This window comes from Ambystoma mexicanum, chromosome 7q (assembly GCF_040938575.1).
Source record: "Ambystoma mexicanum isolate Mex_15411 chromosome 7q, UKY_AmexF1_1, whole genome shotgun sequence".
Lineage (NCBI taxonomy): Eukaryota > Metazoa > Chordata > Amphibia > Caudata > Ambystomatidae > Ambystoma > Ambystoma mexicanum.
In genome coordinates this window covers 769,097,113-769,119,823 of record NC_090941.1, presented here as the reverse complement: position 1 = coordinate 769,119,823, position 22,711 = coordinate 769,097,113, and positions in this window count along the sequence as shown.

The window sequence follows — 22,711 nt, the reverse complement described above, 5'->3', positions numbered from 1 at the left end:
TATGGTCTTTCTGAGCCACCTGGTTGTATTGTGAACTAGCCTTACTGTGCTCATTCTGAATCTACAATTACAATGATAACCTGGCATGCTATAAATGTCTATTCTGTGATCATTGGTCATGATACCTTGCTAAACAGGAATATTAGCATTTCCACTGGGCACATATACATCCGGCCTAAGCTAACCAGGAATGCTGGAATTCTGGTCAAATGGGGCATCTGGGATTAGCACCCACATCTTCTGGTTCTGATGAATTCCACTTGTCCACAACACCATGTATTTATCACCCTCTCCCACATCTCCCCTCTCTACACTTTACCATTTTCGCCTCTATTTCCTCTCCTCCTCCTCTTGTCAGTGAGCAGTGCGGAAAGAAGGTACACATATGCCTTTGAGAGTACCGTTGAAAGGTGGTTCAGTATGTGCATTGGTGCTGAGTGGATGGAGGATGGGAATGTTTGTGGAAAGGTAGGTAAGTTCCAAGGGGATTCTGGCTAGAAAGTGGAACTATGCCTGTTGGGAGTGGGATGAAGTAACATTGTCATAAAGAGAACACCTTCTTCTTATATGTAAGATTGAACTTGTCAATTTGGTTTGAACTCAAGAGAACTGCCTGTGCAGAAGTAATCTCTTTTATGAACCAGGAAAGTCCAGATCCCGTATCAATCACTTTTATCCATGCTTGGAAGATGTAATGGGCTCACCCGGGTGCATTGTCAAGAAGGCCCTGGTTCCATCTCCATGGGCTTGTATTTGTAAACGTACCTGAAAGTCAAAAAATTCAGTTTCTGGTGGATCAGTAAGTACCTTCTTAATAGCAGGTGCATAGGTCATGCACTCTACCTCTGAACTGCCAGAGCAGCAAACTTCATGAAGAATGTCTGTGTTTCATAAAGATGCCCATTAAAATAGCTACTTTGTTCAATACATTGTATGCTAAAATGTGCACCAAAAAAGATGCATTTAAAATGTCCATGGAAAATATATTGTTAGTTGCAAGTTTCAACTTTGGAACCCATGGTGTGATTTAAAAAAAATAGACACACATTTAGATTCAATGGAAAAATAAGAATCACATGCATGTACAACAAGATATGTTAAATGTATGATTTATCAAAGAAGTTACTTATTGTATTAACTCTGTTAGGCATGAGATGACAGGTTCTCAAATGGTACCTCTAGATTCAGAATATTCTTATGAGTCTGAATATATATAATTAGCCATTCCCGGCATGACATACACCATTCTAGCATATCTTAAAGGTCAATATGGGTTGGTAATTCATAGGGTCACTTCTGTCCCCTTTCTTAAATATTGGAATTACCACTGATCGTTTTCAGGAAAGGGGTGCAGGTCCCTGTAACTTATTAATGGTCACCACAGATCACTTTCAGGAAAGGGGCATAGGTCCCTGTGACTTATTAATGGTCATTGAAAAGGGTTAATGTATGGGTAACTGGGCCCCATTACGAGTCAGGCGGTCCGGAAATAACGGTGACGGTAAACCTGCTGCCACCGTTGTTTCCGGATCGCCTGATCTCGAGTCCTGCAGGCAGAGGTGTCATTCCCGCCAGGTCCCGCCGAGATGGTGCCAGTGTTTCCATGTTCACCATCCCCATTGAGCCCTATTGGACTCAATGGGAATGGGGATTTACCGAATTCTCCCTCTGGAATTCCCGGGTCACCGGGGTTGTAATGCCCCGGTAATTCCGGGAATCACGGAGGCGGAATGGTAATTTGAGTTCGGCGGTAACCAAGCTGGAAAAACCAGCAGGTTTCCACCGGACTCGTAATGAGGCCCACTTTCTTCTTTTGAATTTGAAAGGCATATTTGTATGAGATGGAATGAGAGGTATGTGCGGTATGAGATAGGTATCTAAGTTTCATCAATTACATGGGCCTCTATGAAGTGTCTTTGTAGATTCGTAATTGTCAACCTTGCTCCATTGTAGAGTCCCCATGATGGCATATGATTGTGTAGTAGCATAATTACAGCACCTACTTACAGTTTTAGCTCTTGAGGAGGCATTCATTCTTCTGTGTTTCGCTCCTTAGAGATTGAAATGCTGAGCCAGTAATAAACTGTTCATTGATAGTGGAACCACTGTGCCCTGTGTGAAGAGAGGTGGGGGTCGTCGAAAGTAACTTGAAATTATTCTGAATGCTTGCCATAGTGGAAGGTGAATGTGACCTTGTAGAGCCATGCTCATTCTGTTTGTTAAAATGATAGTTGTTGTTGAATTGGAAGGGCACAAAGAAGTGCACTTCACCATTTGGATAGCAGAGAGCAACCTAACACTGATTAATTGCATCAGCTCAGTAAAGATACATGCCTAAACTTTTTACATATATATATAGATTGTCATCAACATCACGTCTAAGAACAGAATCATAGGAAAGGTGAATATTCCAGTCCAATTTGATTCCTCATTGAGGGCTAACTTATAGCGAAAACACCCAAATTGTGACACATAAAATATATTGGGCAAACAAAGCCACAGGGTGGGCTCTAATGAGTGTGAGAAAATGAAGGGAGCAGTTCACATCTCATGTACAAATCCATAATTACTTTGTCAAATGTTGATGCATAGGGGAGCTTTCTGTGTATTTAAACTCAAACATATAGACAGAAGGAAGCATTTGGGGAAAGCAGAAAACCAAGAGATCCGGTTTGACAGGTGAAAGGGCAATAAGAATCCCATTTGGATGGACTGATGAGAAAAAATCCTTACAAATTCTTACAGTTAACTGTAAGCAGAGGCATTTTACCAAATCAGGACCAGATTACCAGAGAGAGAGTTTGGGAGCAGGTGCACAGACTGGGATCTGCCAAATGTCACATGTTGTCGCTATTGTACTTGGCCTTTGAATGACAAACCAAAAGTGAACCAAAAGTGAATACTATGATCCCACATTATTCAAATAAAATGTCCCACGAATTAATTAAGCCTGAGATAGCAAAGGCCAAAGTGCAAGTTGTATGTGATTATAATTTACATTGAAACCTATGACAGCTTCCCCATAGTAAGGCTTTTCTGCTGTAATTTGAGATCTCTGGAGGGGCTTAGACATCTCATATTGAACTATGAAAATACAAGTCATTTTTTTTAATGGTGTCTACCATAGGCAATATAGCAACTGAAATCAGTAATGAACACATGGCACAGGGGTATTATGCAGATGAACCTAATTCCTCTGGAATAGGGAGGGGGTTTGGCGCTGCTGTCTTGCATCACAAAAAGAAAAGGAATTCCTCAACTCAATCCTTTAACATGATTTTTGATTAATTCAATATCACAAAAGGTATGCAATGCTCTCAATGCCCAATTTAGGCCCTAATTGCCTTTCATGGATAATGTACAACATTTTAGATTTTAATTTGTCCAAAAATAGGTGAGTTATATCATTTTCTGATAGCAATACATGTTAATGATTTCAGAGAAATCTAAGTAAATTGTTTTGTTTACGATTTTATTCTGAGAACTGCTTTAACCTTTGATATCAAGGGGGAGTTGGGTTGAGGTTGTTACTGTAGATCAATGGTCTTATTAAAATCAAATTAAAGAATGTCAATCTATGTGTTGACATTCTGAAGTAACTGGGTTTATTGTCAAGAACAGTGTAATGGGGCAGATGAATATGCAGGTAACACTTACTGGTTCTACTCAGATGAGTAAGCAAGTACTGATTCCTGTCCCCACCCATTGCAAGTACCATCCAGGTGAGAAACGAAACCAGCTGAGACAGACCTACCACCCCAAGAGTCTCGGGGTAAAAGACGAAACAAACTAAGACCATGAAGCTGTCATTAAGAATAGAATAGATGGTGTGACAAGTAGTGTAACAGGAAGTTGCTAAAATATGTATAGATAGAGAATGACTAGATACCTACCCGCATGCACAAGAAGTACACGTAGCAGACACAAGTACACATAGACATGAAGAGTGCATAGACATGAAGAATACTCGCACAATTGCATGAAGGACAGATGTATGCAGACATGAGGCACAACGTGATGGAGAATTAACTAAGGTACCTCAGAAAGATGCTGAACTTACAAAAACATATTTATTTTAGAAGCTGTGATCAAGACATGAAGAACACTAGCCATTCATCATAAGCCAAGTTCAGATACGACACCTTCCAGACTCCTTAGAGCACCCATAGACACAAGATGATACACAAGGCAAAATACAAAGGAAACAGAAAGGGCACATGGTCTGGGGATGATGAGGAGTTGATGCCTTGTCAAAGTGTTCAAGATTAATGAGCAAGACATCTCTATAGCCATACCGCCCATGATTAATGATGCCAGCCAATTAGTGACCAACATAGTGATGTAGTGAATGTTTCATCTGTAAGATACTGGGCACAGCTGGAGCCATCAAAAATATTTAACCAATTGCGGAACTAACCCCTCTACATTCTTTATGTAGCTTGAGATACTAACCAATTATAGCAACCCATAGGTTTTGCAACTGATCGTGTAATGTGACTTCAGTAATCATGTATTTTTTACTTATAAGCCACTCACACCCACTGCATAAACAAGTGCTACTCGTATGCTGTCCTGGCTGTTTATTCTGTGTTTTGAATAATGCTGGGTTTTGCCATGCACTTTGAATGTGCCATTATTGAGTATTGTTTTTAATGCTAGTGTGAGAAATTGGGCCTTCCTCAACACTAGTAATTCTTATTTGTTTATATAGGCCTGGATGTGTGTGGTAATTGAAATGAACACATTACTGAGACAACATCCATCAGTCACATTTTCCTTTCTGAAGATAGGTGCGTTTTTGTCATATAACCGGGGTTATAGTGGCGGTTGTGTTATTGGGAAAAAATTGGAAAAAAATAAAAGCTTGTTTTAATGTAGTGTGTAAATGTTGTAAGTATTATTTGAAGGATTGTGTTGGGGTTTATTGATTGGCGTAGTTTGTAATAGAAATGTGTTTGTCATTTTACTTATTTGCTTTCCACAGCCCTCTTTTTGTGCTATTGAATTGTGAAAGCTATGATAGTGACATTTTGTGGGAACTTTTGACAGTATGATTCGAGAACTCAGAGTGATAATCATTATTTGAAGCAGCTGAAGGTGAGCGATAGTGTGTTTTTATATAGTTTATGTACAGTTTGAAATATTGTATTTCCATAATCACTGCAATATATTTAGGTATCTCATTTGGTCAAGTTTATGAGTATTGTTTGCAAATTCGGGTTTTCTATATTTTACTACAGTGCTTTTAGGAGAGTGATGAGGTAGTATGACATGGTATGCTATGCTTATGTTTGCCAGAAAATATATTTCTCAATGACATTGAAAGATGTGATATGAATGCGGGTGCATACACAATCCTATTATGAACCAAGCAGAATAACTCCACCCTTGAGAACTATTGTGGTTGTGTGTGTGCTTTCTAGTTGAATATTAAGCTGCTCTTTTGTGACCCTATATTGGTTATTTTCTACTCTGTTAGAATTGTGAAAGTGTGAAATTACAAAGTGAATAAGGTGAAGTTATAGTGGCTAAGTGGGCACGGTTTCATAGTATATGGGACTTTGTTTATACTGCAGACTTTTCACTGCCATGTATTGTTGGTAGTAATTAGAAGTAATAATTAACAATCATGTGTGGCATTTTTAGAATTTGCTTGAGAACAGTGTGGTTTGTAAGTACAGGAATGTATTTGGGTCCCATGCTATGCAATGCACTATGTTGTTATACAATGCACTGACATAGAGAGATTTCAAATGAATGGGTGTGCATAGTGGGTTGGGGGACACAGTAGTATGGATGAGGTTTGCTAACATGGTTTTCTGGATCTGCTTAGGCCATTGAAGTTTAGTGCAGTGGGGATGGCAAGTGAAGGGAGGACATGCATGCTGATATATTTTGTTGATTAGCAGTAGTTGTCAATGTGGAACATGGGTGTGTAATATGGGCATAGAGGCTTTAACCATAAATGTCATCCTAAAGAGTTCTTGTTTAATGTACACTAATCACAAGCATCTGAGCAGACAATCGTGAATAATTGTTGCTTTTCCCTTGCTGTTATTATTGATGGATTGAACTCTTATGCATGCTGCCCTCTGAGGTGTGTACTTCAGTGGTGTCTCTGATTCTGGAACAAGCATTACTGGAAGCAATGATACATTACTGGTTTGTTGTGTTTTTACACCCAGTAATTACTGTTCCTGCATGTGTGGTGGCAAAGGTCTAATCATCTAGCACAACTCTACCACATATGGTATTAGTAGTTACCTGATTGATTTTTTGCAGAAATGTTATCACCATCATCTTTGAGTAAAGCACTGAGTACATTGTTTTCACCTCTCTTCATGAACAGGTGACAACATTCCTGAGAATAATACCAGCGTAGTTGAAGAGGATAAGCAGTCAGTAGTCTCCTTGCACTGCCCAAAGCCACACTACCATGGCAGCACTTGCTCAGAGCATTTGTGCCCTGTTTTTCCCCTCCCCTCTCCCTTGCACTTCCTACCTCCTTTTCTATTTCCACGTTTTGTTCTTGCACTTGCACTTGCATGATCTGAATGACACAAGGCCTAGTAAGATTGATTGGCTTGTCTTCTGTCTGTCTTCCCTCCCTTGTGTTGTTGCACCTAGAAATACTTGTGTGCAGGTGTGCTATAAATGACTTATATCATATCATTTGGGATGCTCTTGGGGATTTATTTGATGATTGTGGGTCATATAATGACTGTCCACCTCCAATCAGACTTGTCCCTTAGCCCCACTGTCACAGGCAGTGCCACATGATCCCTGCACCTTAAGCAGGCACTCACTCTTGAACCTCCAGGTCACTCCCTTGTCACTCTCTATGTTTCACTTATTAAGGAGACATGCCAGTTGTCCCATGTGTGTGGACATGAATGCATCCAGGTTACTGTTTCACAGTAACATGAAGTCCTGTGTGTCAAGATCTCGAGATTTGAATTCCCCAGATGAACTAAAACCTCTGTCCCAAGCACCGGTCAGGGTGAAACAAATGATTCCCTGACCAGTTATTGAAGCCACCAGTGAAAACAGGAATGGCAGCAGAAGATTCCCAACAAGTGAAAAGAGGAACAAGGAATAGGATTAACCCCACTGAGCACACCAACGTTAAGTTTAGCAAAGAATTCAACCTGATTGGGAATACCGCAACTCTGAAGATGAAATACCCTCCTTTGCAGAAGGGCAGAGAAAAGGGGCAGCAGTCTGTTTTTTGTTTAGGTTCCCAGCAGGCAGGTCATAAATGTTGAAGAGGAACCAATTATCCTGAGAGCAAAATCCAGAAAAAAGAAAAAAAAATGTTCCAAGTGTCCAAAAGAGTCTGATGCTTCAATTTAAAGAGCACGGAAACATAAGGGTAATCCAAAGCAGGTCCAATTTAACAGTTACAAGTTCAGGAAAGCCAGCAAAAGTCCAAACACTAAATACCAAAGCAGAGGGAGGATCCAAAAGAAGTCCAGCAACACAGCCAGAGATTCCAGGAACCAGGGAAGTGAGGAAGAGCAGAAACAAGGTCAAACAACAACACAATATTCAATAATAAACATTGAGTCACAGTGACCTCTGGGACCATAATGCTTTTATACCACTTCCTGTTAGCCTTGGTCACGTGATGAAGGTGATGCTGCCATGACAACCTCAACTCATGCCGAGAACGTCTCGGCGGGAGGCAGAGAGACCCACGGCCACCTCGAATGGAGAATGCTGATTACAAAGAAACACAATGCCTGAACTTAATCATTTCAATTTTTTTTATACAGCTTTTTTGTAAGATGCCATCAAGAAAACAACAACGAGCTATACAAATTACTGGGAATTAGAGTTAAACTGTATCATTTTTTTTAAGTAGTGTTTTTAAATCTGTAGATACAAATCCTGTAGATAATGCAAACATTCCCAGTGTTGAGGATAGTTTTAAAAATGTTGAAGTAAGAGATGTGCCAACACAAAGTTTTGCTAGAACCGATAATGTTTTTATTGAAAGTAAAAAAAGATAAAATGTTTCAAATGCGTTACTACCTAGTAAGAAAAGAAAGATGTTTCGAACAAAAGGTAGCAAATGTCCCATGAATTTGAAACAGAGGAATAAGGATATATATAGGAAAATGTATCACTCCTGAGTTTTTACCAATCTTTGGAGAAGCATGAAACCAGAATCTAGATATGTGATAAAATGTTATTGCAAAAGAAAAAAGTGGAAGTAATCATTAAGAAAGCTTTTGAAATGGGAGGAACATTGTTCATTTTCGTAATAAATAAACCTAAGAAATTGCTTAAGGTGAATAAACCATTCTATAAAAATATACAAACAGTTCATTTGCTCATACGTGACAACTTATGTGACATCTTTGCTGAAGAGTGGAAACACACTTCTCACACTGAAAGATTTTTTAATGAGGAGAGTTACATTCATGGAAATAATGTTCCACTAGCTATTGATGAGAGTGGACATAGCTATGAAGTCCAAAATGGTGTGATATCTAAAAAAAAGAAGAAACCATACAGTGTGATAATACGGAAATGGAAACTTTAGGTCAGTCAAAAATGAAACTAAAGAAGGATTGTGAGGTATGGACAGGGTTTTTGGGCCACTCTCTAGCCTGCCTTGATAAAAGTAGATGTAAGAGTCAGTTTTATCATATATGGATGCTGGCTGCACATCATACTAAAATGAGATACCTTCAGGTTAAACTGTATGAGTTCAAAACACCAAGTATGTCTCTTGCAGTTTTAAATCAAATACTTTTAGCTGGAATTGTAGAACGTTTAGTTTCTACAATGCAAATGATACAATTCATGCTTTTAAAAGAGCATGTGTACATAGATGAAACACTTACAGGAAGTGGAAGTAATGGTCCTATGCTTTCAAAGGATCTGATTTTTCAACAGTATGAAGGAAGTATTGCAATGTTTGGGTTGTCTTCTACTGAAAGACCTGACATTGTGTATCTGGTCGATGCACTTTTTATAAGTCTCAAGTGAAACTAGTGTATGTTGAGAACAAAATGAAGAACACTTTAGAAGATGTTTGGAAAGACCTTTATCAGTATTTGTTTGTAGAAGAACGATTTAACACAAATGAGGCACTTTGGGCCTGATTCACAGAAGGTTTTTTTTTATGGCGCAATCCAATAGGAAAATGCTCTGTGAATCAGGACCTATGTGTTTGTAGACACTGGGCCTCATTACACGGTAGGCGGTGAGCCATGGCGCTATTAGCGCCATGGCTCATGCCGGTAAAATACCGGCACCGCCTTGGCAGAAAGGGGATTTACCGCCCCATTCCAAGGTTGGAGGGGCGGTAAATCCCCCTTCCACCATTGCCCTTCCCCATTCCCATTTCTGCCCCATAGGGCTCTATGGGAATGGGGAAGGCGCTAATTACGGCACCGCAATTTTGCGGTGCCGTAATTAGCTCCGAGGTCCCTTAGCGGGTTGGATTTTAACACCTGCAAAAAGCAGGCGTTAAATCCCCCAACCCGCAAAGGGACCTCGTAGTAAGGCGGTAAGGATTTACCGGTACCGGTATCTTACCGGTACCGGTAAATCCCTACCGCCATCCGTGTAATGAGGCCCACTATGTTGGATTATATAATCAAACACGTATTCCGCCAAGAAGTGTTTTAAACGAAATGGTAGTGCCTGATATCCCTTTTGTGCTTCAAACATTGAAAATGTTTGAAGTGAATGCATTGCAAACTGTTCATCCTATTCAAGTTATTGTTAGACTGCAAACAAAGATGTCAATCTGCCTAAGAAGTCATTAGTGCAAAGTGTGAGAGGCAAAGTTATGTACCCCAGAATTTGGAAGAAAATGTTAATACTCTAGGGGTGAAGTGTGACATTGCAGATTGTTTGTTTTAGTAAATAAAGATAAGAGAATTTGGCAACAGCTTATCGATATTGGAAAGTGAAAAACGCATTGGTGTTTCTATTTGAGCACAATGATTTATACAAAGGCAGTCTGACTGTACCAGACATGTCTATGCTTGATGTTCAGTCAAAAAGCAAGATCAGTGAAGGTTCGTTTCAGCGTCTATCTGTTGCAGAAGGGAATAGTTTGTATGAACATTACACTATTCATCCTCTACACTCACATGAAGTTATGGGTGACACTTTAGAATTGTAACAAATGAAAGCAACAAAGGTGCACCAATTAGTATCTGGGAAAGACATTAGAAGCCTGTTGGTTTCCTGTGCTTTTTCCAACTGGTACTGTAGGAAGATTGGATGATCGGAAGGTGAAAATCTCTGCTTCAGAATATCGTTGTACAAGAATGTATTCAGAAGATTCAGGATTCAGCACCAATGTTGAATATATTTTACACTTATAGTATGAACGTTAATTTTCAACATTGGTTTATGCTGTTGCTCATACACTTCAGACCGGAACTAGATTTCAAAATCTTTTTGCACATGAGATGCTGCAACAGGTGAAAGAAATTAAGTTTTAGAGGGCAAACCTACGAATATTCTTGTTATAATGAGAGGAACTAAAGAATATTGGTATAGGATGCACTCTGAGGTTAGATGTATGATCATAAACTTGGGATCTCCAACATGATTTCTGACTTTAAATTGCACTGAGTATGGTTGGAATGATCTTGCAGAGTGGATTCGGGAAACTAATGCAGAGAAAGACAACATAGAACACATGGCACCAGGAGAATTGTGTTCTATGGACCCTGTTATTGTATCAGGTTTTTTCATCACATATTTTTAGCCATGGTAGACTTTCTATGTAATAAAGAAAATGTTCCAATAGGCCCTGTATAACATTTCTTCTGGAGGAAAGAGTACCAGGCACGCTCCACATATACGTATGCTGTTGTAGATTAGTTTGGTTAGGAAAGTGATGGCTGTGATGGAGTTCATTGAATAATATCTTAACTGTTATATTCCAGCTCAGCACGTGAATGCTGATCTATGGAACAAAGTGGAAAGGTATCAAAAGCATTCATGTTTAAAGCACTGTCAAAGAAAATGCAAGCATAAAGACAATTAGCACATTCACAGGCCGATTCATGGAATTAATGTGCGCCGAAAATTCCGGCGCAGAGGTGCCAAAACGTGCGAATCGCAGTGCAAGTGCGAAAATCACAGGGAAACCAGTGCACATCGATTCATGGAAGTCCGTGCGTGAGAAAAATATTGTATGTGCGCTGAAAAAGTGCACGGCGAACGCCGGCCCACAGGTCATCCAACGGCGTGCGCCACGGCCACAGCGAAATCGCACATAGAATGGCGCAGATAACAAAAGTAGGCGGAACACGGGGCGTAACACTCGGAATGGGGAACAATGTGTGAAAATATGAGCGTCACGGGGGAAGTACAGGAGGCAAGTGCTTGGAACGCCCACATGCTCGCCTACAGCTCGTATTCATGGAATCGAATAGGGCAAACCAGTGCACGGGCAAAGACGCGCACAGGGCCAAACAAGTCCGCCACAAGAAAGCAGGCGGTAGCGTCCCTGCGCCTGAAATAAAAGTGCGCCATAATGTGCGCTAACAAAAAGCACCTATATACAGCTATGATGAATGATCCATACTGTGGCCCTCTCGGACAAATGAGGTGCAAAGGGGTACTGACAAACACGGACACCCGCTGTGTGAAAAATAGCATGTGCGTGTATTTCGGGGTGCGCGGGAAGTTCCAGATGCGATTGGCCTGGGTACGTGTATTTCGGGGTGCGTGGGAAGTTCCACACGCGATTGTCCTTGGTATGTGTATTTTGGGGTGCACGTGAAGTTTCACATGCGATTTCAGCAGGGTACGTGTATTCCAAGATGCGCGGGAAGTTTCACATGCGAATTTGCAGGGTATGTGTATTTCGCGGTGCATGTGAAGTTCCACACGCGATTTCAGCAGGTTACGTGTACTCCGGGTGCGCGGGAAGTTCCACACGCGAATCCAGCAGCCTATGTGTATTTTGGGGGTGCCGGGGAGTACTACACGTGAATTGGCCGTGTGGGTCCTCCCAGGTGTTCCCTCTACACCCTCCACAGCCCCTGCAGGAGGCCCCGACCACAGGGGACTACCCTGCACCCCTGCACATGTCCCGCAGGCAGCCCATCCACCATGGCCATGCCCCCCAGCCTATCCAAATGTCACCTTGCACTACTGCCCACCAACGCATGTCCCCCAGCATCCAGGGGCACCCTCCACCAGGCCCCCACTCATGTCTCCCTGCACCCCCACCCCCCAGCATCCAGGGGCACCCTCCACCAGGCCCCCACTCATGTCTCCCAGCACCCCCACCCCCCACACCTCCCAGCATCCAGGGGCACCCTCCACCAGGCTCCCACTCATGTCCAACTCATGTCTCCCTCCACCCCCACCCCCCAGCTGACAGGGGCACCCTCCACCAGGCCCCCACTCATGTCTCCCTGCACCCCCACCCCCCCAGCATCCAGGGGCACCCTCCACCAGGCCCCCACTCATGTCCAACTCATGTCCCCCTGCACCCCCACCCCCCAGCACTGTGGGGCACCCTCCACCAGGCCCCCACTCATGTCCAACTCATGTCTCCCTGCACGCCCACCCCCAGCAGTCAGGGGCACCCTCCACCAGGCCCCCACTCATGTCTCCCTGCACCCCCACCCCCCATCATCCAAGGGCACCCTCCACCAGGCCCCCACTCATGTCTCCCACCCCCCCACCCCAGCAGTCAGGGGCACCCTCCACCAGGCCCCCACTCATGTCTCCCTGCACCCCCACCCCCAGCATCCAGGGGCACCCTCCATCAGGCCCCCACTCATGTCTCCCAGCACCCCCACCCCCCAGCATCCAGGGGCACCCTCCACCAGGCCCCCACTCATGTCCAACTCATGTCTCCCTGCACCCCCACCCCCCAGCACTGTGGGGCACCCTCCACCAGGCCCCCACTCATGTCCAACTCATGTCTCCCTGCACCCCCACCCCCCAGCAGTCAGGGGCAGCCTCCACCAGGCCCCCACACATGTCTCCCAGCACCCCCACCCCCCAGCATCCAGGGGCACCCTCCACCAGGCCCCAACTCATGTCTCCCAGCACCCCCACCCCCCAGCATCCAGGGCCACCCTCCACCAGGCCCCCACTCATGTCCAACTCATGTCCCCCTGCACCCCCACCCCCCAGCATTGTGGGGCACCCTCCACAAGGCCCCCACTCATGTCTCCCACCAACCACCCCCCAGCAGTCAGGGGCACCCTCCACCAGGCCCCCACTCATGTCTCCCTGCACCCCCACCCCCCAGCATCCAGGGGCACCCTCCACCAGGCCCCCACTCATGTCTCCCAGCACCCCCACCCCCCAGCATCCAGGGGCATCCTCCACCAAGCCCCCACTCATGTCCAACTCATGTCTCCCTGCACCCCTACCCGCCAGCACTGTGGGGCACCCTCCACCAGGCCCCCACTCATGTCCAACTCATGTCTCCCTGCACCCCCACCCCCCAGCAGTCAGGGGCATCCTCCACCAGACCCCCACTCATGTCTCCCAGCACCCCCACCCCCCAGCATCCAGGGGTACCCTCCACCAGGCCCCCACTCATGTCCAACTCATGTCCCCCTGCACCCCCACCTCCCCGCAGTCAGGGGCACCCTCCACCAGGCCCCCACTCATGTCTCCCTGCACCCCCACCCCCCAGCATCCAGGGGCACCCTCCACCAGGCCCCCACTCATGTCTCCCACCCCCCACCCCCAGCAGTCAGGGGCACCCTCCACCAGGCCCCCACTCTTGTCTCCCTGCACCCCTACCCCCCAGCATCCAGGGGCACCCTCCACCAGGCCCCCACTCATGTCCAACTCATGTCTCCCTGCGCCCCCACCACCCAGCACTCAGGGGCAGCCTCCACCAGGCCCCCACTCATGTCTCCCAGCACCCCCACCTCCCAGCATCCAGGGGCACCCTCCACCAGGCCCCCACTCATGTCTCCCAGCACCCCCACCCCCCAGCATCCAGCGGCACCCTCCACCAGGCCCCCACTCATGTCCAACTTATGTCTCCCTGCACCCCCACCCCCCAGCAGTCAGGGGCACCCTCCACCAGGCCCCCACTCATGTCTCCCTGCACCCCCACCCCCAGCATCCAGGGGCACCCTCCACCAGGCCCCCACTCATGTTTCCCACCCCTTACCCCCAGCAGTCAGGGGTACCCTCCACCAGGCCCCCACTCATGTCTCCCTGCACCCCCACCCCCCAGCATCCAGGGGCACCCTCCACCAGGCCCCCACTCATTTCTCCCAGCACCCCCACCCCTCAGCATCCAGGGGCACCCTCCACCAGGCCCCCACTCATGTCTAACTCATGTCTCCCTGCACCCCCACCCCCCAGCACTGTGGGGCACCCTCCATCAGGCCCCACTCATGTCTCCCAGCACCCCCACCGCCCAGCATCCAGGGGCACACTCCACCAGGCCCCCACTCATGTCCAACTCATGTCTCCCTGCACCCCCACCCCCCAGCAGTCAGGGGCACCCTCCACCAGGCCCCCACTCATGTCTCCCTGCGCCCCCACCCCCCAGCAGTCAGGGGCACCCTCCACCAGGCCCCCACTCATGTCTCCCAGCACCCCCAACCCCCAGCATCCAGGGGCACCCTCCACCAGGCCCCCATTCATGTCCATCTCATGTCCCCCTGCACCCCCACCCCCCAGCACTGTGGGGCACCCTCCACCAGGCCCCCACTCATGTCTTCCACCCCCCCACCCCCCAGCAGTCAAGGGCACCCTCCACCAGGCCCCCACTCATGTCTCCCTGCACCCCCACCCCCTCAGCATCCAGGGGCACCCTCCACCAGGCCCCCACTCATGTGCAACTCATGTCCCCCTGCAACCCCACCCCCCAGCACTGTGGGGCACCCTCCATCAGGCCCCCACTCATGTCTCCCAGCACCCCACTCCCCAGCAGTCAGGGGCACCCTGCACCAGACTCCCACTAATGTCTCCCTGCACCCCCACCCCCCAGCATCCAGTGGCACCCTCTACCAGGCCCCCACTCATGTCTCCCAGCACCCCCAACCCCAGCATCCAGGGGCCCCCTCTACAAGGCCCCCACTCATGTCCAACTCATGTCTCCCTGCACCCCCACCCCCCAGCAGTCAGGGGCACCCTCCACCAGGCCCCCACTCATGTCTCCCAGCACCCTCACTGCCCAGCATCCAGGGGCACACTCCACCAGGCCCACACTCATGTCCAACTCATGTCTCCCTGCACCCCCCAGCAGTCAGGGGCACCCTCCACCAGGCCCCCACTCATGTCTCCCTGCACCCCCACCCCCCAGCATCCAGGGGCACCCTCCACCAGGCCCCCACTCATGTCTCCCAGCACCCCCACCCCCCAGCATCCAGGGGCACCCTCCACCAGGCCTCCATTCATGTCCAACTCATGTCCCCCTGCACCCCCACCCCCAGCACTGTGGGGCACCCTCCACCAGGCCCCCACTCATGTCTTCCACCCCCCCACCCCCCAGCAGTCAGGGGCACCCTCCACCAGGCCCCCACTCATGTCTCCCTGCACCCCCACCCCCCCAGCATCCAGGGGCACCCTCCACCAGGCCCCCACTCATGTCCAACTCATGTCCCCCTGCAACCCCACCCCCCAGCACTGTGGGGCACCCTCCATCAGGCCCCCACTCATGTCTCCCAGCACCCCCACCCCCCAGCAGTCAGGGGCACCCTGCACCAGATTCCCACTCATGTCTCCCTGCACCCCCACCCCCCAGCATCCAGTGGCACCCTCTACCAGGCCCCCACTCATGTCCCCAGCACCCCCACCCCCAGCATCCAGGGGCCCCCTCCACAAGGCCCCCACTCATGTCCAACTCATGTCTCCCTGCACCCCCACGCCCCAGCAGTCAGGGGCACCCTCCACCAGGCCCCCACTCATGTCTCCCAATACCCCCACACCCCAGCAGTGCGATTGGCCTGGGTACGTGTATTTCAGGGGTGCGCGGGTAGTCTTACACGCAATTTCAGCAGGGTATGTGTATTACGGGTCCACGTGAACTTCCACACGCGATATCAGCAGGATACGTGTATTACGGGGTTCGCGTGAACTTCCTCACGCGACGGTGCCTGGGAGAGTGGGGTACGTGTATTCCTGGGGTGGGTGGGAATATTTACACGCGACTGGGCCTGGGAGAGCGTGTTACATGTATTCCTGGGGTGGGCGGGAAGATTTACACGGTCGCCTACAACACGCCAAAAAAAAGGTCCAATCCGGAAACACGTACGCCAGCATGAAGCAGGCACACGTCCCGCGCAGCATAAAAGTGTGCGCAAACAACAAACAAGCTCAGACTCCAGGATGAATATACCGTTCCTAGCAGCAGTGGCCGTGGGATACCGCAGGAGGAGGAGGAGGATAGTCAGGGCCAGAATCTTTACACCCAGAACCAGCCTTTTTGGTATGCCTGATGACCAGGTGTATGGGAGATACAGGTTTCCACCTCACATAATACTCGACCTGGTCAGTGAGTGGGAGGATGACCTCACATAACCCACCCTGTGCTCCCAAGCACTCAGCCCCCTGGAGAAGGTCCTCAATGTACTGCACTTCTTGGCTACCGGATGTTAGGCGGAAACCTGTGCAGTTCCCTCTGGGACCACTGCAAAAGATTTAGGACTACAGGCATTGGCGGTGAACCCACTTGGTAGCAGTCTGTACCACACAGATTCACTTGGTAGCTGTGTCTGAGCAGTCAGACTTCTCTCAAGAAAAGTTGAGCAGTATGTGGAGTATACAACATAGGGCAATTCTTCACTGCAAGACTAGCAAACACGCAACGAGGCTTAGTGTAAAGATAGTAAGGTATTTATTTATAACACAACATCTATGGAAAACACTAAAGCAAATCACGGCAAACAAATCAAACACAATTAATCTACGAAGTAGAAAACGATCAATCCCCCTAGCAAAATATCGACAACTCTAGGTTCTACCGGTACCACTTATTTCCAGACAGAGGTGTATACCTCAACATAGATGACACTCGAATATTCGTTAGGACGGGAGAGAAAAAGATAGGCAGGTTATGAAATCAACACAGTTCAATCCTATGCGGATAAAATGCAAGGCAGGAAGGCAAGAATCGCAATAGATCGTAAAGTTCAGAGGCCAGGCCCACTCGGAGAGAGGCAAGGCGCGATGCCCCAAAAAGTCTCTAGTGGAGATGCATTCAAGTCTTTATAGCAAATTGTCATCGGCAGATTGAACCAGTTCAGAACAAAGAATCAGCAAAGCTTGGAGGCGACCCAGCGGAACGGAGAGGATTAAGACACCTCACTCGAACCGAACGAAAGGGAAGCCAGGCAGACACGGTACCTTGTTGTGGACTGCAGCTCCGGCGGGGGCAGTTGTTCCTGGTGGTGGATGCACGTCGGGTCTTGGCCAAGAGTAGAGATGATCTCGTCGTCGAAGGAAAGTGAAGTCCGGTGCACCACCAGGGAAGAGACCAGCCGCGGAGTGCTCCGTCACAAGGCACCACCTTTTGGTCGCGGTACATGGGTAGTGGCTATCCGGTTGCCGAGGTGCTCTGCATGGGCAATTCGACCACTGCGTCCTGAGGCGAATAAAAAGCAAAGGGGACTGGTTGTTCCCACCAGTCAGGGGAAGAGACTCTCCGGCAGGGAGATCTCCTCTGTCGTCGGGAAGTGGTGAGTCGGCTCAGCAGGGCTCCACCGGAGGTGTCGTCGTTGCAGGTCGGCTCAGCGTTACCCTCGTCGGATTCTTAGGTCCTGTGGCGACTTCTGAAGATCCAGTCCCAAAAGCCCTGCTTTTATGCAGAAGACCCCCATTCATTCAGCCTAGCTGTCAATCAACACATGCTAAGTGGTGAGCGGGAAGGCTCACCACCTGGGCCAATCACTCCAGAGTGCGACCTGAGTTGGCAAGGCAACTCGGTCCAGGGTGCCTAAACCCCCTCCCACACCCCTGAGGTAACCCAGACAGAATGGCACCACTTTGGAGGGTCTCCGTACAGAGGCCTGCCAAAAGTGGAACAAAGGGCTCAACCTTTGGTTTAGGAGTCACAGAGACGAACACAGACGCCATTTTAAAACCGAGTTCTGGCAGAAAATACCACTCGATAAAATTATTTAAGATAAGTAGATCGGTGGTACGTCAGAGATAAATGAGAAAAAGTATCAATCTCCAACAATGGGACGAATCCCATAGGGTTATGTTCGGGATCGAACATAACAAGTAGTTTCCACTGCCACCAGCCAAAACTCGACGAGGGGGGACGGGACAGTGCCCCCTCGAGTAACAGATCCAGGAGTAATCGAATTACCCCTACTAGTACGTCCACAATAAGATGGTTGGTACTAGTTCTGTTAGTAAATTTAGGTCTAGTAAAGCCAATGGTGACTTTACATGCCCGGGGAGACAGTAGTCAGTCCCCGGGTATGGAGTCTATGGTGGGGGACCCTCTAGGGCGCCCCCGTGTTACGACACGTAGGGTGCGGTGTAACACACATAGAAAAACATATGAGACCCTATGGAGTAAAAGACCCCATAGCCCATCGAACACATTGACATTTCAAAGGAATTACACACATACATGTCCAAGAGTGGGAGAAAAGAGTCTCACTCTTGGCAGGATGGAAAAAAAACAACTCCAGAAATCCAGCAAAGCTGCTGGGGGACTCACTAGGTTAGGAAATTCAGCCTAAACAGAGAATTCTCCCTAACACTCACCCCCCCCCAGACTAAGGGACAGGAGGATTTAATCCACTCCTGGATGAATCTCATACCTCTAGTCGATGACATACATCCTAGAGAGACCATCAGCATTTTGGTGGTTGACACCCTGACCTGTGCTCAATGGTGAAATCAAACCCTTGCAGGCAGATCGACCATCTCAATAGTTTTGGGTTCTCCCCTTTCATTTGCATTAACCATCTCAAGGGTTTGTGGTCAGTCTGAATAATAAAAGTAGAACCATACAAGTACGGCCTAAACTTCTTCAGAGCCCACACGATAGCAAAGCACTCTCTTTCGATTGTTGCCCACCTTGTTTCAGGATCCTTCAGCTTGCGGCTGATGAAGCAAACGGGGTGCTCCCTACCTTTCCCATCCAGTTGACTGAGTACGGCACCTATCCCTACATTGGAAGCGTCTGTCTGCACAATGAAGTGTTGGCGGTAATCAGGAGCTCTGAGTACTGGGGCTTGGTAAAGAGCCTGTTTCAGGTTTTCAAAAGCCTGATTGCACTCCTCGTTCCATTTAACCTTTTTTGGAAATTTGGGCGAGGAGATGACATTCAGTGGAGAAGCTATGGTCCCATAGTTCTCTATGAAATTCCTGTAATACCCAGTGAGGCCTAGGAAGGCTCTCACCTGGGTTTGAGTAGTCGGTGTTGTCAAATTTTGCACAGCTTCAATCTTACTGAGCAAAGGCCTTATTTCTCCACCGCCTACCTCATGCCCAAGATAGACTACCTTACTCTGTCCAATTTGGCATTTACTTGCCTTTATGGTCAGATTGGCTCGTCCAAGAGCCTGCAAAACATCTCTCAGGTGGATTACATGTTCTTCCCAGGAATTGCTGAACACTGCGATGTCATCCAAGTATGCCATGCAGAAGTCCTCCATCCCATTCAGAACCTGGTTTACCATCCATTGAAAAGTAGCAGGTGCATTCTTCAGTCCAAAAGGCATTACCTTAAACTGGTATAAGCCAACGGGGGTAGAAAATGCAGTTTTCTCCTTGGCATGGTCTGTCAGGGCTATTTGCCAATAGCCTGACGTCAAGTCAAATGTGCTGAGGAACTTGGCGGCGCCAAGTTTATCCACCAACTCATCTGTTCTTGGCAAAGGGTGGGCATCAGTCGTGGTGACTGCATTAAGAGCTTGATAAACCACGCAGAATCTAAGTTCTTTAGATCCGGCCTTTGGTACTAACACAACTGGGCTAGACCATGGACTAGTAGAGGGCTCTATTACCCCGAGATCAAGCATCTTGCTGACCTCACCTTTGATGTGGGTTTGTACGTTTTCTGACATGCGGTATCCTCTGCTTTTGACCGGCAGACAGTCACCAGTGAGTATGTCGTGCTGGCGCCAAGGGGTCAAGCCTGGTGAAAGCGAGAACAGAGAGGCAAACTGATTCAACATAGATTTGCACTCTTCTTGTTGCTCGGGTGTCAGATTGGAGGAGAGATTCACTCCTTCAATTTTTTCATCTAAAGGTAAGCCTCTGAGGAGATCCGGAAGAGCTTCACTCTCTTCTTCTTCCTCGGATGATGCTAGAAGCAACGCTCGTACATCAGGTCGTGAGACATACGCTTTAAGTCGGTTGGTGTGAAAGACTGTCGGAGCCTCCTTGGGATTGCCCAAGTCCACCAGATAGTTAACCTCTCCGAGTTTACCCACTACTCGGTAGGGTCCCATCCACTTATCTTGCAAGGCCCTCTGCCTTGTTGGGATCATAACGAGAACGAGCTGGTCTTGAGCGAACTCAACCATGTTAGCCTTTTGATCGTGCCAGTGCTTGACCAATTCTTGTCCAGCTTTCAAGTTATCGCTTGCTTCCGTCATCATGTGCGACATTCTCCTCCGGAGACCTATCACGTAGTCAGTCACTCTGACTGGCTTGGGGGAAGGAGCACTCTCCAACCCCTCCTTAATCAGGGCCAATGGACCTCTGACGGGATGACCATAGATTAGTTCGAAGGGAGAGTAACCTACTCCCTCCTGAGGGACTTCTCTATAAGCAAAGAGCAGGCATGGCAATAGAAGGTCCCACTTACGCTTAAGGGGTTCCTCTAGAGCACCTATCATGCTCTTCATGGTTCGGTTGAACCGTTCTACCAACCCATTGGTTTGTGGGTGGTAAGCCGTTGAGAACTTGTAAGTTACTCCGCAGGTTTTCCACATGGCTTTCATGTAGTGGGACATAAAGTTTGACCCCCTGTCAGAGATTACTTCCTTAGGAAACCCGACCCTGGTAAAAATACCAAGGAGGGCCTTAGTCACAACCGGAGCTGTAACAGTCCTCATAGGAATTGCTTCAGGATACCTAGTAGCATGGTCTACTACAACAAGTATAAACCTGTTGCCTGAGGAGGTTGGAGGATCAAGGGGACCAACAATGTCAATCCCTACTCTCTCAAATGGGACTCCCACAACCGGGAGAGGCACTAACGGTGCCACGTTCTTGGATCCAACCTTACTAGAGATCTGGCAGGTGTGGCAGCTCCTGCAGTGTTTTTCTACTTCGGCCCCCATCTTTGGCCAATAGAAGTAGAGCGAGAGCCTTTCCTTAGTCTTCTTGAAACTCAAGTGACCAGCCAAAGGAATCTCGTGGGCTAACTGCAAGAACTGTGGTCTGTTCTCTTGGGGTACTACAAGGCGTTTGTAGTCTCCAGGTGCAGACTTGGTCGGTTCACTGTAGAAGAGGCCATCTTCCCAGTGCAACCTGTATTTCCCAGGCTCTTGCCCTTCAGCTGAGCTTCTGCCTGATGGCGAAGACCTTCCAGAGTTGGACATTCTCTCTGTCCCTTACTGAAGTCTGCCCTGCTGGGTCCACCTTCTGCCAGTAAAGACTGCAGCTCAGGATGGTCAACAGGATCCAGATCTCCAATGAGTTCCTGGCCTTCCATTAGCTCTTCCTCAGAGTCTAATTCTACCACGCAGGGTTGTACCTCCCTCTCAGCCTCGGCTGGAGGTGGAGTTATGGGTGTGACGTTGGACAACCACGGGGAAGTCCGTGTCGGCTGCACTGGAATGCTGGCTGCTGGTTTCAGGATAGAAGTCTTAGGTTTCCCCTTCGCTTCTGATTTCTTGGAGACAGCGGCCGACAATTCCAGTGGAGCATGAGTGATTTCTTTCTTCATCATCTCCGGGAGAGTACCGCTCATGGTCCTCTCTCGTGCGGGTCTGGTTAGCTCCTGTAACCGTTTACTAGGAGGTCTGGGAGTATGCGATACAACTCCGAGAGTTTTCAAATTGTTACCCAACAGTACGCGTCCTGGTACCTCACTCTGTATGCTGACAGGTACCTTCACAGTCATGTCGTTACACTGGATGAGAACTGGTAATTGGGGAAGCATCTGCACAGGCCCTCCAGCTAACTTGGTGAGGCGTTTGGGTGCCTTAGCAACATCCTCAGCCTGAAAAAACGATTTATCCACCACAGTTATGCTGGCCCCAGTGTCCCTAATGGCAGGAGTCTCCTGACCATTCACCTGGACACTGTCCTTATAATACTCTTTAGTATTATCGGGGATAGAATTATAGACAACTAAATTCTGTTGTTCCCACAACCCCAGAGATACTAAAGAAACGCTGGCTGAGACTCCAATGGGTTCGTCAGCTAGCAGTAGAAAGTTTCCACTTGCCATTTGGACTTCCTCCTCTGGAGCGAAGGCTAAGGAGACAAGCTGGACCCCTGAAGGTTTACCCTTACATCTGGGATCTCCTTTCACGTGGTCAGTCGAGCCACAAACAAAGCATTTACCGAATGCTTTCTAGAATGGTGGCTTGTTCTGACCTCCTTCCGGTTTGGCACCAGAAGACACACTATTCTGCTGTGGTTTTCCTGGTGGCTTACCCTTCTGGTTTTGTTTGGGGCCCTCTTTGGAATGTGAGTTATTCGAATTCTCTTTTGAGTCTTTTTTAGGCTGTTTTCCCTCATCCTTTTTCTGAGTTGCCCAAGAATCCTTATGAGTAGCCCTGTTGGCAACCCACAAGTCAGCAGCCTTAGCTAGTGCCCTGGA